At 45.7% G+C, this 14,738-nt stretch overlaps 1 long non-coding RNA gene across 1 annotated transcript; it reads right to left on the bottom strand.

Annotated features, from left to right (window-relative positions):
• Positions 1-5,043: 5,043 nt before the first annotated feature.
• LOC149916439 (uncharacterized) lies at positions 5,044-13,512 on the bottom strand. The gene is made up of 3 exons (XR_016469920.1): positions 13,332-13,512; positions 6,779-7,008; positions 5,044-5,236 (listed from the first exon to the last, which is right to left on the bottom strand). It is a non-coding gene; the product is annotated as an uncharacterized LOC149916439 (long non-coding RNA).
• Between the last annotated feature and the right edge of the window lie 1,226 nt (positions 13,513-14,738).

Here is a 14,738-nt window from a genome sequence, read left to right as displayed (position 1 = left end):
AGCTAAAGAGGCTGCTGACATGATGGGGAGGGGGGAACAGAGATGTATCACGGGAATAACCTCCTCTTGGTCTGCTGATGCTGCTGCTTTCTAGGCTTCTATGCTATACATTCTCTCTCCTTTCTGCTAGCCTTCCCTTAATCGTGCTTCTCTCTGGCACCATGCAGTGGGCACATTGCACGGTGGACATCAGCAGCACAGTGAGGTAGTACCAACAATCACTGCTGTAGAAAAGGCTGATGCTCCCCTGGATTTGTTTGCAGCTGGAGTTCTTTGGATGGGACCGTGGGAAATACAGTTCTGGCTTTGGATATAAACATCTGTAAAATGAGCCCAGAATATTATTTTGAGCTGAAAAACCATCTCGCCTGACTAGTGTGCCTCTGTAGGAGCAGACATTCCACTGGTAGATGTGCTCACCTTGCTCCTTCTGAGTTCCCTCTGTGCTGGTTCATCTTTCAAGACCACTGCTTGACCTGGAGGGGACAACAGCTGCTCCTCCAAGTCTGTGTTTTCTATTGCATTTACATTTTCCACAGTGCAGCTGCCTGTGACTGTACAGTGTCTTTGCTGGAAGAAACTGGAGAGAGATAGGAAACAAGCTTTATTCTCTCCACAAGGATGAAAGACCATGACTGTCCACAGATTCCACCACCATGTTCCGATCCCCATTTTCAACACTTTCCTTCCCCTATCTCCCTCAGCAGGCCTGGCTCTGCTCTGGTTTTCAGGCAGCAAAGCCCAGCTTGGCCCATTTTTCCAGTGCTTTTCCTGTTTTTCCCCCAGGAAGCATTGATGGGGCACCATGTGCATGGCGTCTTCCACATAGAAACATAAAGGCTGGAAAAGACCATAAGATCAAGTCCAACTGTTAACCCATCACCAACATGCCCACTCACCCATGTCACTCAGTGCCACATCACTCAGTGCCATAATCCACAGCAGCAATGTGTGGTCAGGTCTGTTCACAGAGAAGAAAGTCACTGTCTGTCCCTTTTCATTTCTGCCCAACCTGCTTCCAGACTCTTTTTTTCCCAAGCTCATTCCTCTTTAAAAGGTAATAAATATTCAAAATGTACTTGCTTAGATTAACAGCTATGCACTAACAGCTTCAGCACCTACAAAGACAATGCCTGTGCATATCAGCTAAGCAGTTGTCAAAATGCATAGCTTGTAACATTTAAGGCTGGTTTGGAAGGAGGTCTCAAGGCTACACTCTACAAAACACCCTGCATTGGCCAAGGGGGAAAATAGACAACGTGACCTAGAAAATCTTGTCATCTTCAAAGTTTCCCAGTTCTGTTGCTATTTATTTAGCACTGCAAGCCCACCAGATCTGTTTCCAAGTCATTGAGGGTTGTTTTTTTCTTCCAGAAATGTCTCAAGCAAGCCTCCGAGTTTGAGCATGCTAATATTTTCAGACATAGTCAAGTCAGCACCAGTGATTTCAGCTGTGTTCCACGATAACTCCCTGGTGGGCTTCTGGGGGTTGCATTCAGATAGGAATGGTGCACTTTGTAGCTTGGTGCAGTATCAAAGATTGCCTCTGATGTTAAAGAGAATGTAAATCTTTCTGCATATATCACAGTTATCTTGTCTTCTGCATTGAAAAGCCCTTGAGAATTGAGTAGGAAAATATATATAGTGTGTGAGAAGTCACCTGTCCAGCCCTAAAGGTACAGACTGATGGAAATTAACCTCAAATAATCTATTTATGCCTCACTCCTTCCTGTTTCAAAAATTGCCTTCCCCTGCTTTTACTTTGTTTTGCAAACCCAGCCCCAGACCTCAGGGGCTTTTGCAAGATCAGGTGATAAGAGTAATTCTGGGACTTTCTTTTAGTCACAGGCAAGTGACAAGGTTGGGTGTGCTTGAGTGCAGGCCTCAATAATGGAACTTCTTTGGAGGTTCCCCATGAAATGCCCTCATGTAGAATCATAGTATGTCTTGAGTTGGAAGGGACCCAGAAGGGTCATTGTGTCCAACTCCTGAAGAGTCATGTAGGGCATGACCCTCAGACACCTGCCCCATGCACAGAGGAGGATTGGCCAGCACGTACGTGTTGATCTGCACCTCTACAAGACAGCAGCAAAACACATTTGATCCAATTCATCCAGGGTTCTTCTTTCATACCCCGTGGGCTTTCTCCAGCCCTGTGCCCAGGCTGGTTGAAAACAGCAGCTCTCCCACCTCATTCTCAACCTCAACGCCTACACAGTCTGGAGCTGGGCTCTTTCTCCTCCTTCACGAGTTAACAAATCGGCCGTTCCCTGAGAGCGGATAATTTCTTCTTAATGGTAGCCATTTCTCAGCACGTACTTTGGCTGCCAGCTTTTGAAGGTAATTGCATTGTTATTTAGGAAAGTCAAAGGTGCATTCTTGCAGAGAGGCTCTGGCTGCGAGCAGGCATGCAGAGGGCTGGCCAGGAGGTGGCTTGGCGCTCTCTGTTACAGCAAGGTGTCACTGCAGGCAGCCAGGAGACAGGGATGGATGTGCATCTCCCTCCCACTTCCTTTTCCTCCCCAGAGATGAATCAGTAGAAACTGTTTGCTATAAAGTCTAGATGGTCATTCCAGTGCTGGAAATACATGACACAGAATGTTCCTTTCCTGATAAGAAAGTGATGTCACAGATGACCTTATTAAAAAAGGTAAAAACACTTGTTTACTTAAAGCACTTGTTCAAAGAGAGCAAGGAAAAAATGTGGCTTTAGGATATTTTTCTTTCTCTTTTCTCTTTCCTTCTAAATGAGATTGAAATACAGTTTCACATTTGCAAGGCCCAATGCCCTTTCTGCCAAGAAATCCATTGACAGTCCAATCAACAGACATGTTCTGGTTACAGGAATCAGGCATCAGTCAAACGCTTGAAAGCCAGATCCAGCAAGTGCAGCAGATAATAGTATTGAAAACAGCCGGTGGGGGAGATGAAAAAGTAATTGGAGTGTAGGTAAGAGCTGGTATAAGCAGCATGGATCGGCATATTGCTGACACAAGGAAGGGAGGAGGCAGAAGGGGAGAGCTAATGAGAGGGGTCGTTCGAATGATAGAAGTTGCTCGATGCGTCAGGCTTTTGTTTTTTTGAGAACTGAGAAAAGGATTTATCTGTGCAGAGGGCAGTCCATCCCATGGGATTTGGATGCCAATGACACCACAAGAGCTGGTTCAGCCTGGGGTTTTGCAGGATAGGCGTACAGTGAAAGGCCATGTGGCATTCATGGGTAAGATGATGGGTTTGGACTGGCTGTGCAAGTGCCCATGGAGGCAGCTGGAGGTCTTTTCAGCAGGGATCGGAGTGGGGTTAGCTGACTTACCACAAGGCTTTGGGCAGCCCCATGCAGTGGGGGCTGTGACCCCCCGGGGAGACTCATTACTGGGAGCAAAGCAGTGCTGGGCTCCGCATGCTTGGGGCTGCATCTCTAAACACCATCGTTTCAATCTCGGCAAGCTCTAAAATTTGCTGATTTCATCCTGAATGTAAAAATCTAGAGAAGACAGGAGTGAAAATGAACACAATAGAATTTGATTGTATGGACTGTATCTCCTAATATATTCCAGAGCCCTCGCTACTAAAATACCCAGGCTCTGATTAGAGCAGTGAGCGCAGGACAATTACTCACTTCCTATGGGTAACATGACGAGCAAATTACCTGAATTCCTTGTAAATCTGTAACCCTCTTCTGGGACTCAGCACTATGGAAATTGCAGAAAGGGGCTGTTGATCTCATACGCTGTGGTATGCACTCCCTCACATACCGGCTTGGGTGGGTTCTCTGTACATTTCCCTGCCCTGTCTGGTTCATTTCTGCATCTCCTAAGATTCACCTTCTCTGCCCCATTGCCCCAGGCTTTCAGCTCCATTTCCTCAGCATTTCTGGGAGCTGCTCACTCCTGGGCTGGGGCTGGTGGAGGAGACAGGGAAAGAATTGAACACTATGTAGAGACAGCACAAAATATTCCAAAGTAATTCAGATCCGACTTGAGCAAGTGATAAATGAGAGCAGCATGGCAGTGACAGGTCAATCAAATATTTATAGAACTTCATCCATTAGCATTGCGGCAGCAGAAGGAGGCAATGAAGTCAGGGTGCTCACAGACCTGTGATGGGAGCGGATGCTCATCAGCTTCCCCAAAATCTGCCCATGTGCTTCTGTCTTCTCTCTTGTCCTGGAGGGCATGGGAGAAGACGAGGCAGTGGGAAGAGCTAAAAGGGTGCTGGGATTATGCAGCACTGTATTTTAGAATAAATTCCTCTGATCTCCTTGGGTGGATTAATATATTTGCATACTGGCAAAGAGATCCTTGCACCAAAACAATGAGAAAGCAAAGTGCTGTGTGTAGGTGTACACGTGTGTGCGTGTGTGTGTGTGTGTGTGTGTGTGTACATGCTGGCAAAGGGCATCAGGTTTTGCAGTTCTCTGGGAAAGTAGTTGTTACAATCAGTGAAATGCCAGAAAAGGTTAAAGCACAACTTTAAACCGCCCAAGGAAGCTTAAGGAGAGAGCAGAGTGGAATGGGAAAGCCTATTTTTAGGATCACATGTTATGATTTGATTAATATTTTAGGAGGCAGTTATCATATGCTAAGAAGCTGACGGATTATTAGTAGCATCCTAATGTCAGGGTTGTAATGAGGGGATCCCAGCCAAATTTCTGCCTCCTCACTTTTCATCAGTCCCATAAGCTGGGGGTGCAGAGCTGGTGGAAGGAGGGTCCACCCTGGGGCTCCAAGTAGTAAAATAAGAGCATGACTTTAAGCTCAAGAAGGATGTGAAGGACATGGTTAGTGGGCATGGCTGTGATGGGTTGATGGTTGGACTTGGTGATCTTACTAGTCTATGATTCCATGATTCTATGATTCGATGATTGCACTGGAGACTCTCTTCAGCCTGAGAATAGCCTGATAAGCCTAGTCACATAAATGTGTGTCATGCATCCCTTCTCAAGGTTCACATTTCCTCTGACAATTTGGGCTTCACTATGAGTGCTCTACACTTATAGATAGTGCTTAATTTGTGCTGGATCTGGGACTCACCTGATACACTTTCTGATACTATTTGTTCAGCTCCCGTGAATTCAGGAGGAATCTGGGAAGGGAAATGAGCTCCTTCTTCTTCATTCAGTGCTCTCTGACAAAGTTTCATTCATCTGCCCTGGGAGCAGTCGGGGTGCTGTGTGTCAGAGGCAACCATTCAGCCAGGGGTGAGGCAGGGACGGCACTTGCAAACAGCCCATTTGCTGGAAATTGATGATCCAAAGTTACATGGGGGATTTGTATGAATGGAAGGAAAGACAGACAGTAATTGGGATCGGTGGGTGAAGTGTCAGCAAACAGAAGAAAGGGATACTGCGGTGACAGTGATAAATGCTAGCAGCTTTTGGTCTCATCTGGAGGAGCGAATTGGAGTGAAGACTTTGTAAGAGAAGGAAGGAATGAAAAGACAGCAGTCTGATGGATGTTACAGAGAAAAAGGGCTCAGAAAACAAATATTCAGCAGAGTATTTTTAGGGGATGATTGGAGGCAAAGCACAAGGGTCTTTCCCCAAGACTGAGAGGTCACTGTTTTTCACACCCCTAGGAATAAACCAGCAGGTTAGAAGGGGGATCCTCTTGCCAGCCCCTCCATCCCCGTGCTGGGACATCTCCCAACCCACCCTCATCCTCTGACAGCCTACCCATGGGATCAGATGCCTAAGAATCCCAGCTGGGTGTCCAGAACCGAGCAACAAGGCATCCCACCAGTGTGAGCTCCTGACAGGCCCTTGTCTGCTGACCACTTAGGGCTGCTATATTTTTGTCAGACACCCCACCAGATTTGACTCAGAGGGAAATTTTCCTGCAAACCCAACTAGTGCAATAACAAGGTGTCATTTCTCTGACCCTCACCACCGTTCCAAAACACGTCTCAGACAGAAATGGCATCTTAGTGCTGCTGATTTTAGAAACGTTTGCTTTGGAGGAAGGACTCAGCACAGAGGTGATTATCCCTCCCCTTCTGGCAGGTTCAGGACTCTAGCAGCTAGCAGGGAAAGTCAGAGATGAACAGCATGTAAAAGAGCTCCAGCAAATGCTCCATCCCAGAGCACCGGGGACGTGCCTCTGTCCTGCTCATTCAGACTGCTGAGGATCTTTGCCCCTTACAAGAGAAAAGCTCCTGGCTGAGGTAGCACAGACATCCATCTAACATGCCCAGAGACAGCAGCGCAGTGACAGGGAGAGGGACTGATTCTGCTGTCAGCAGTGCCATCAGAGTCAATGGGAGTCGATGTTTACTTCTGTTGTGCTGCCTCATGCAGACACTGATAAATGTTATGAATTTTAAAAATTGAGATTCACATTAGTTTCCTTTAACTCATTTTAGATTTTCTGCTTAGCTTTATTAAGTGGCTTTAAAAGCAGTTGAGCTGCTCGCAGCACCACTGCCCTGCCTTGTACCTCAGTAACAACCAAAGCCCAGAGTGCTTGAGGGGAGCTGGAAGGCGCTGGGGATTGTAGAATCACAGAATCATAAAGGCTGGTAAAGATCTCTAGGATCATCCAGCCCAAACCCAACCCACCCCCACTGTGCCCATAACCACGTCCCTCAGTGCAACATCTCCACGGCTCTTGAACACCTCCAGGGACGATGACTCCACCACTCCCTGTGCAGCAGTGCCATTGCATCACTGCTTTTTCAGAGAACTTTTTCCTAATACCCAACCTGAACCTCCTCTGGTGCAACCTGAGGCCATCGCTTCTCATCCTGTCACTGTTACCCAGGAGAAGAGGCTGACACTCACCTCACCACAGCCTCCTTTCAGGGCACTGTAGAGAGCAATAAGGTCTCCCCTGAACTTCCTCTTCTCCAGACTGGACAACACCAGTTCCCTCTGCCATTCGCCACAAGACTTGTGCTCCAGACTGTTCACAGCTTCAATGCCTCTCTCTGGGCACATTCCAGGGCCTCAATGTCTTTCTTTAATCTTCCCACTTCCTTTTGGAGGGATGCACTGCCAGGCATCATGCAAAGCTGAAAATCAAGAGTATGTCTGATGACCTCAAATACAGATAGAGGAACATTAATGCCAAAGTTTTGTTTTCTGTGTCCAGAAGGATCATACAGACAGACATGTCTGGGTACTCCCACCCAGCAGATCTCAGGCTGATCTTCTGCACATTACTGTAAATTGAGTTCAGCCTGGGTGCTGTGAACTCAGCATCTTCCTGACTTTAAGAGGCCTGATCAAGCTTCCTCCGAATCAGGGAGAAGATGCCAACTAATTTTGGGATCAGTCCCTGCAGGCGCTGCTGTAATATCCATAAGCTGCAGTAAAACAATCCATATCTCTTCTGTTCCACCCCAAACTCTGCTTACCACCTGCCATTTCATTTTGCATGACACAATTATCATTTTTAATAATGCCACCGCATTTTCTTGGCTATAAAGAGCCTCTGGAGACCCAGTCTGAAAGAAAAGCTTCCCCATCTCCTCTTCTCCATGCCTGCAGGTGTATCTGTATCATAGCAAGCCCTTCCTAAGCATCTCTTCAAAGACACTCACAGCTTCGTCTCCTGCAATCTAGATGCACTTTTGACATTGCTAAATAATTATGCAATTACACAGTAAACTGGTGGTGGGAGATATGCGAGTGGCACAGCTCTGTTCTGGTGATTAAAAACAGCAGTCCCTCCTATTGTGAGCTGCAGCAGCAAAGCTCTCTCAGATGCCTGAAAACTGAAGCAAGGGGAAACTGGACTTGATATGGTCAGGAGAGTAATGCTGATTTGTGGGAGATAGAGACTTACTCACTCAGGTTTATTTTCAAAGAGTTGACACCGCTCATCTGCCAGGGACTGGGACAGAGATAAAAGATGGAGCTGCTCTAAGCAACCAATGGCAACCCAGTGCTGCAGGATGGGGATTTGCCTCAAGGGACTTAACCTTCTTCCCCTATTGGCATTTTATTTTTTGTCCATCGATTATAACGAGACGGGAGAGATGGAAAACTCATGTAATTCTCTGTCCTTAGGGCTGTGGCCTGGGCAGTAAGTGCTATCTAATTTAATAAGGATACATTGCAGGCTGGTTCATTTGGGCTCTCCTCTATCCTTTGGGAGCCTTGTTGGAATGAGAAGCACAGAAATGAATTAAAACACTCTTCTTTCAAACAGTGATCCACAGTTTCCCAAGAGTTGGGTGATACCTGGTGACCACAGACCCACCTCAGAAGGGCTCATGCCCCTTTGTGGGCAGCAAGAGGCAGAGCTGGCCAAAGCCAACAGCCTGTCTCAAGAGCCATTTTGGGTGCAGCTGTGCCAGCCTCCCCTCCACCTCTGCTCTTTACCTCCCATTACATTTCCTCAGAGCCCACCTATTGGGATAAGAGAAGAGTGCTGTCTGCAGAAGAGGGCTGATGTGCCAGGTAGCAGTGGCAGGTGGGAAATAGATCCATTACAACCCAAGATGAAGCATCTTCCCATCCAAATCACCTAACTCATGCAGATAGCCTGAGAACACTGTTTAGATAGGAGATTTTATTCAGATGGCATATTAAACTTATTTTTCCTTGAATTTAATTTTAATTAATTGTGCTGCCAAGGGTGAGCTGAAATGGCCTCTGTTCTTAATTTTTTCTCCCCACAGTGGATGTCCTTAAACTCCTTTCTATAATGATATGATTGCAGCTTGCAAAAAGCCAGTCTGGATTTATTATTCTGCTTCTTCCCTTGTCCTCTCTAATCCTAGAGAGAACATTGCAGTGACTGCTGGTTAGAAAATTAGTTAAGTGAACTGTATACTGTATTCTCTGCCTGTATCGCGCCTTATTAGGGAGAAAAGATAATATAGTTCCCCCTCTCCCCTCTGCTCACCCTGCATTTCATCTACAGCTCATGTAGGGAACATTTCGGCTGACTACTGCAGCCTGTTTGCCAAATGATGCCCATCCTAAAGCCCTCAAGTTAACTCTGGACTTTTGGTGAAAAGGGAAACAAGTGGTATCACATCTGCAGAGCAAGATGGTGGAGAGACCTGCCACTGATGCTTTGATGCTAAAGAAACAAACATACTGGAGTTGGCACCAGGCAAGTGACAATCTATCACCTGTCTCATGTATAAGCAGTGCTTCTCCAGGCAGTATTTGCAACACAGCACTGCAATTCCCTTCGGGCCCCTGCAGTTGAAGTCCTCTAACCAAATGCTTCCAATCTGTTGGGTCCCAAAGCAGAGTGGTGCCATGGTGGTGAGCTCCACCCCATGTAGGCAGTGCAGCCTGGCAGCATGATTTCTTGTCATCAGGTTACTGCCCAATATGGGGACCTCGTCCTCCAGGTTGTTCATGCATCATGTTTGGAAATCAAAAATGTGAGAGGGCTGCAAATGGAGCCACGTACAAGGTAGCTGACCTCTTCAGCAAAGTGTGGACGAGACACCCTACAGCCTGTTTAAAAATATTGTCAAAATTAAACTGTATGTTTAGCGGGTAGAAAGCCAAAAATGTCCTTGTAAAACATTATTGCTATGCAGTTAATAGTGGGTTTTGCTTGTCCATACGGACCAGTTAAGGGAAGGAATTTTCCCGAACTAAGCCAATTTATTACACAGGGGCCATTTTAAAAGAATATCTGACAAAGGGATAGATGAGCCTGTTATGAGAATAAACTCCCAGAGAACTAAAAGTACAGCCCCAAGGAAGGCCAACTTGATAAGAATGGAGAGCTATTAAATGAAGATACTCTTTGTGTTCCAAATCCAAATATATCTCATGCAGGAGTAGAGCTTTCTAAAACAAATCCCTGTGACAGATGAAGGATTTAGGCACAGCCAGGTTGCCTGTTTAATGATTCCCAGCATTTACCCCACTGAGGGAGGAGGACCTAAACACTGCTGTTCAGAACCTTTTTCATGTGGATTAGAGCAGCCACAAATGACAGAAAACTAATTTTGCCTTGTTACCTCCTTCACAGCTCATCTGTCCTACTTTTTAGTTATAAAGGAATGAGTAATTCCAAAAAAAAAAAAAAAAAAAAGAGAGAAAGCTTCAATATTTATAGATGCTCTGGTCTCTTTTGGGCTCGATGAATATATGTGAGCCATGAGCTTAATTGCATATTTTAGGCACATATGTAATTCTTCAAATGTACAGGAAAACCTTGCCTTGGAGGCAAGGAAGGTGGCTCAAAATAAAGTCATACACTCTTTCCTGCATTAGGCCACATTCCATCCTGCAGGGAACCCTTCCTGGTTTGTTTCTGGTCGCTAGGAATCACTGGTGAGTAAATGAAACTCCCCTTGGGATTAACAGAGGCAAAATGTATTAGGGAACCTGCTAGGCTATGCTCAAATCCATATCAGATGGGCTTTAGGAGCAGTCTTAGAATCATAGAATAGCTTGGGTTGGAAGGGGCCTCAAAGATCACCAAGTTCCAACCCCCTAGCTTTGGGGAAGGTTGCCAATTAGTAAATCAGGCACCAGATAGGTTGCCCAGGGGCCCATCCAACCTGCCAGGGATGGGCATCCACAACTCATCTCATCTGCATACTTGACCTTGTTTCCCTTCCCTTGGCACAAAGCAATCCTCTTTCCCCAAGTAAGTAGCGCAAGAGATGCCCTGGGTGTTAGTAACCATCCAAGTCAAGAGTTACTTTAAATCTCGGCTGAGTTTCTGACTTCTGTTCTCCTGAGCCACCAGCTATGGAAATTTTTTCATCTCTGATAAAGCAGATTAGCTACTGGAAATGTCAGAGAGAGGCTACAGATGGCTGCACTGTGGGGAAATATTTCCTTGCTAGCCTGGAAGCTGCTGAACACCGGACCCCAGGAGAGATGCTCCACAGTCCATTGCATAAAGTGACTTGGCCTGTGAGGCTGATAATGCAGAAACACCCCAGTGTGCTCTGTTGGAGAAAGTTAGCTAACAGCAGTGACTCCGACCTGCAGACAGCTATGTAAGGAGGCGGGGTGGGATTTTTTTTTTTCTTTTTCCTACTTCCATTTCTTTCTTCTTTAATTTTGGTAATGGATCAGAGTCAAATGAACAACATCTGGCAATTAGCACATCCCTCGCCTGGCTCCGATCTGCCACTAAGTTCTGAGTGTTTGCCTTTCTTTTTAAATGGGTGGCTGTCAGAGAGAATTAAATGGTGCCTAAAGAAGCATGCAGACATTATAATTAAAGGCACGCCAACCCTGACAGGTAGCAGGGAGTGGAGTTCAGAATTTCAAATTTTCATAGGAAAGGGGGCTGTCAGCACACGCATGTGCAGTTGAGCTCCGTGTGTTTCCCCCAGCTGATCTATCCCCAGGTGCTTTTTATACACCCATACTTGCAATTAATTGTCTCTTTGCCTGCTCCATTTCAGCCCAGTACTGCAAAAAGGAGTATACTTTAAATCTAGAAATAAAACTGGAATCCATTAGCTGTGATTGCATGTGCTTCTGTGGGGCTTTGCTGTTAGAAAGGATAGAAATGATTTAATGGAAAACAGAACAGGGAGCATAAACCTGCCAGCACATGGAGCATCCTGAAGCCATGTAGTCTGTAATCCAGGGCAAATGCCTTCCAGCTAGGAATGACATGCCTGGTACTCTGGGCACTTTCCTGCCAGGCCATATTATTATAATTATGATCTTCTCTTGCTCCAGGATTTTTTATTCTGCTCCTAATTCAAACAGGGCCAAATCCTCCTCCCCTCTACGCAGCCCCATCCAACTCACAAACCCAGCTGACTCTTTTAAGGGATAAAGGGAACGTGGAAACTGGATTCATATGCTCAGCTTTGACCCAGGTGCTGAGAGGAGGGCAAACATCACGGTAATAGGATCTAACCTGGTCTCACAGCCCTTCTCAGAGGACTGCAGCTCTGGGGCTACCAGTCCAGCATCCTTCATTCTGTAGGCTTAGGGCTACAATTTAGAGCACCAATGGTGGCAATCACTGCTGCCCAATTGATCTCAGGGCCATGCTGGTCTTACAGAGGTGGGCAGAGCTGATGGAGTGGGCTGTGCTGCCATGGAATTCCTCAACTAACTGCAAATTTGGATATCACACCAGGTAGAACCTGCAGGTAGAGTGCCATCTACCCACATCTTCCCTTCTAAATCTGTATTTGTCACAATCTCTACTGCGTGGTAGTTCTACCTGCCACCTGGGCAGGTGAACAGTGTATCTGCTTTGTAAACCTCTTGTGCCTCCTTTCTGCTGTGAAGGGGAGGTGGGATGTCCCATTGGTCTGGGTTCACCTGGCATATCCATGTCATGGGGTGGAACCTGGGGCAGTTCAATAGGCTGTGACAGGTTGCTTTGGCACTTGTAATGGGTTTAGATAGCAACACTGAGGGCTCAGAACCAGGCTGATTGGTGGGACTGTGCTCGGGAATAACCTCCCTCCCTGTCTTTTTGCTGCAAAAATGGATGTATGATGAAAAATGACAGAAGGAATGTAAAGCTGGGGGATGAACACCCCAGGGACGGTGCTTCTCCCTCTGTTCCACACCTCCCACCTTGCTCTCTGCCTTTCTCATTCCACTTCTGATACCTATCTTTTTTTTTTTTTTCACCCCCTGCTTCCCCTGCTCTCCTCCCCAATCTCTCTCCCTGATGGATGGAACCATTAGCGGAATCACTGTAAATAATGTGTAAAGTTAGAAGTTACAACAAGGTATCTCATTAAAGCCGCTTCACTCATCTTACTTCCCAATTAATGTTTAAGGCTTCGCTGGAATGCGGTGACAATATGTCACAGCATATCATTGTGGCAGGCGACAGGATGTTAATAACCCACTGGCCCTTAAAGGAGCCTTTAATGTCAGCTGCAGAAGAGTAAATAACATTGGTTTCTCCCCCACAGCCCGTCCCCTCCCCCTTTTTCTTTTTCTTCTTTTAATTCACTGCAAGAATGAAAGAGTTTGTGCTGAGATAACATCATTATCTCATAAACCCAACTCCCTGCAGAGGCAGAGCACAAAAGGTGTTGCCCAAGGGACTCTGGGATTTTCGGCGCTGTGACAAAGTTGCTCCAACTCCCTACCCCGAAAATTCAAGAACTCATGGAGTGTTTGCCTTCACCAGTCTTTCCACCTCCACTCAGAGCCTCTTTCCTTTTTAATAAAAGAAATTCCCTCATCTTTCTTTTCTTATTAGTAATTTCTACCCCCTTTCCATACCTTCAAGCCCCTAAACACAACTTCACAGCATCAGTGTAGTCAAAAGTTTCCTTTCATGTATAACGGTTTTATCTACCATTATAGTAACTTTCTTCCTTTGACTACACTGCTTTCTGGGAGATGAGTCATCTTTGCCTTTCATTCCGCTAACTATCCGTTCACTTTGAGCACAACTGTCACTCTTTACCTTCCTGTTGCCATGTGATGGGTGGGACTTGGGCTCCCCTGGTCATCAGTTGCTACAGGCTCCAAATGGAATCGATCCCCACTGAAGTCAAGGAAATTCCACTGGTTCATCCTAGAGCTGCCAAACCTGGAACTGAGCCCCTGCGTTCAGAAGAGGTGATGTAGCATCACTGTCACCAGTCCATTTCTCTCTGGAGATGTAAAGATCTGTTAATCAGAATGTGATGAAACCAAATGGCCCATTATTGGAAAACCATTTTGTAGATGTATTTCTCCCATGAGGAGGAGGAGTAAAATTTTTTTAAAATTTACAGGAAAAGTATCTAGGACTTAAGAGAAAGAATCCCACAAGCATTTTGCTCAGTTCAGCCCCACATCTAATATGTCACATCAGGCAAATTACACATGGATTTTTCATGGTCTCAATTTCCTCCTTTACAGTGGGTCTAAAATGTTTGCTCTGCACACCTGAGTTATTGCTTTACTGTTTGGAAAGGTCTTTCAAATTTCAGGATAAACAGTCAAGTCTTGTCACTGTATAAATACTTATTCTATTTATTGTACAAGGGATATTATAAATATATCCCTACACTTCTGTTCTAATAATCAGAAAATTCAGAATGAATATCAATAGGAGGCAACCAGCAAAGAGATTAACTGTTATTGCAAAACACTCTAAAATTAAATGTTAATTCTTTCAGAGATATAAAACTTCATTAGTTAGTCCCAAAATTTTTGGAAGGCTTTATTCTCTTCCAAGAGAGACCTGTACAACCAAGTCATATTGCATCTTTATGTCAGCCTGAATGGACTGCAATACATCCTACACAACAGAGAGGTTGGAAAGTGTTTGGGAGAGGGTCACAAGTACAAAAGGACTTTGGAACTATAACAGAATAACAGGATGATCATGTAGATGAGTCCAAAGCAGACAAAGTTTGATCCATGCAACCTTGGAGACAGACTTCAGTGCTGACGTTGCGGAAAACACAACTCTGTGGAAGGAAATGGAGCTCAGCGTCCCATGGGAGTCACCAGTAAGATGGGAACTAGGAGAGGTGTGTCTTATGGGGAGCACAGGCCACAAGAGGTTTGCCATAAGCCAACGTTCTTGCATAGGAGGGCCTCATGACCTGTGCCTGAAGCCCTGTGCTAGAACTTATTCCCTACATCCTGTTGGGTCATCTGCAAAGGTGAGGAATTCAACTACCTGGTTCTGTTTCCCCACACTGCTGGAAGTTTAACAGATTGGAAGTTCACATAGCTCTTTGAGATCATCAGCTAAAGGCACTACAGGAATGCAAATGTGCTCAGCTCCTTCCTCCTCTCTTCTCTAGCTCAAATACATTATTGATTTGCTCAGTGACCAGGGGCCACTTGTCAAAAGTATAACAGCATTAGCAGCACT

The sequence above is a fragment of the Phasianus colchicus genome, chromosome 11 (genome assembly GCF_987193195.1).
Source record: "Phasianus colchicus chromosome 11, bPhaCol1.hap1.1, whole genome shotgun sequence".
In the NCBI taxonomy this organism is placed as follows: domain Eukaryota; kingdom Metazoa; phylum Chordata; class Aves; order Galliformes; family Phasianidae; genus Phasianus; species Phasianus colchicus.
Note: the sequence above shows the minus strand (reverse complement) of the source record. Positions and strands in the feature narration are given on the sequence as shown.